Genomic DNA, 1,912 nt, shown 5'->3' with positions numbered 1-1,912 from the left:
CTGAAATGATAAAGGAAAAAAACCCCACAAAAAGTAAGACGTCAGACATTTTACATGAATAAAGCAATAAAGTTTTAGGCTGTGGGAAACTTGAAAACTATTGAGTCTGAAGTAACGACTGTTTAGGTTCTAGTTTTAGTATGTTTGACGGCACTAGCAACCCATATAAATGCTGAAGATTAGACGTATTACTAGAGAATAACAGAAAAAAGGGGGGGGGCAGCGAAGGGAGAAGAGATAAGGATGATAGATGGATTGGAAAGGAGCAAACCACACCAGAGCACCACCAACTACCCAGTAAGTGTCATTATGACCATAGATCTGACGTGTATGGTCCTCAAAGTGCATGGCGGATTGAGTATAAAGCTCTGTAGACACGGAAAGGTTGTATCTGGGGCGGGGCTACACCCGGCAAACAAAGAAAAGCCACAAATACGTGGACTCAACTAGGACTCAACTACTGTCAGAGCACTAAACTGCTGGTGGTTTGGTTTGAGTAAAAACAAACACATTGACACATCAACGGTCATTTAGTGTGACGAAAAAGTAAGTTTAATTTTAGTTTTTAGTAAGAGTTTAAGGGCACTTGCAACACAAATAGTTCATATTATTCATTTAAATGCTGAAATTTAGAGGTGTTATTCGACGGTAACATACAAAGAAAAGAAGGAAGGGAGATAGGACAATACATTCTGGATAAGTAAGAAGGAGCAGGCCACACCTGAGCGTCCGCCAATTACCCACTTCTTTGGTAAAGATGCGTACATCGACATAACAATTGACAACTATTGCGGGGAAAAAACTAAGAGAAGTTTGTATCTGTATTTGGGTAAAAAGAAGCATATCGACACAATAACGGTCATATAGTGCAGGGAAGAAGTAAGAAAGATAGACAGGAACAACAGGGGAAAAGAAAAGAAATAGGACCTACCAATTGCTTCCACCAACCACCTTCAAAGTAAGAGACAGACAGAAACAACAGAGAGAAAGAAAAGAAGAAAAACCTCGTACAATGGTGCAGATCAACTGAGGTACGGATCCAGCATCATCAACAAATTTAAATGGCAACGTTCATTTTGCGCTAGGGAAAAGGGTAAGACAGAGAGAAAGAAACGACACGTGGAGAGGTCGTTTTTTAAAAAATTAATTAAGTAGGACGAACCGGTGGCGCCGTCGGGCCTCACGATAAAGAACTCCGACAAATCGGCTGATTTATAACAATTGACAGCAAGGAGGAATTGAAACTATGGAGCAATATGAAAGGGATATGATACAACCAGTAACCCCCCCCCCCCCAATCCAATTTACCCTTTCAAATCACCAGATGATATGAAATTATTTTTTTTAAATTCACCCACGAGTGCAATTGTGAGTAAACGTACGTGCGGATATTCACAAATGACGATAAAACAACACAAAAAGGGAATTTTTTTCAAGGTAAGACATATTTCTAGGCAAAAAAGAACGTTAGCTGATACAAGAACCTGCATGTGCCATGAAAGGCAAAGTGCTATAGGATACCATCAATCAGCAAGTCAAGTTCAAAATTATGGCAGACCGATAGCCCAAGAATAAGGAAACTATGACGAACACAGAAAAAACCCAACAACTCAGGACCAAATAATCTCCCCATAGTCGGAACAACCGGGAAGTGGAGCCAAAAATAGCCTGATCAATACACCACACGGTAGGAACACATCAATTTATGCATCTGTACAAACAAAACAAAACAAAACCGCTCTTATTTTACTGCTTTTTTGTTCTTTTTATTGTTGTCGTATGACAGACAATTCAGACAAGGCAAAACGGCAGTGCAGAAAAATAGAAACATTACTTTAAAGTATTTCAGGTAGGCCTTTGTCTTTAAAATATAATGTCAAAAAAATCCGAGGAAACAAATAGAAAGGGGGGG

This window comes from Aplysia californica, unplaced genomic scaffold (assembly GCF_000002075.1).
Source record: "Aplysia californica isolate F4 #8 unplaced genomic scaffold, AplCal3.0 scaffold00552, whole genome shotgun sequence".
Classification (NCBI taxonomy): domain Eukaryota; kingdom Metazoa; phylum Mollusca; class Gastropoda; order Aplysiida; family Aplysiidae; genus Aplysia; species Aplysia californica.
This window is presented reverse-complemented; position numbering follows the sequence as displayed.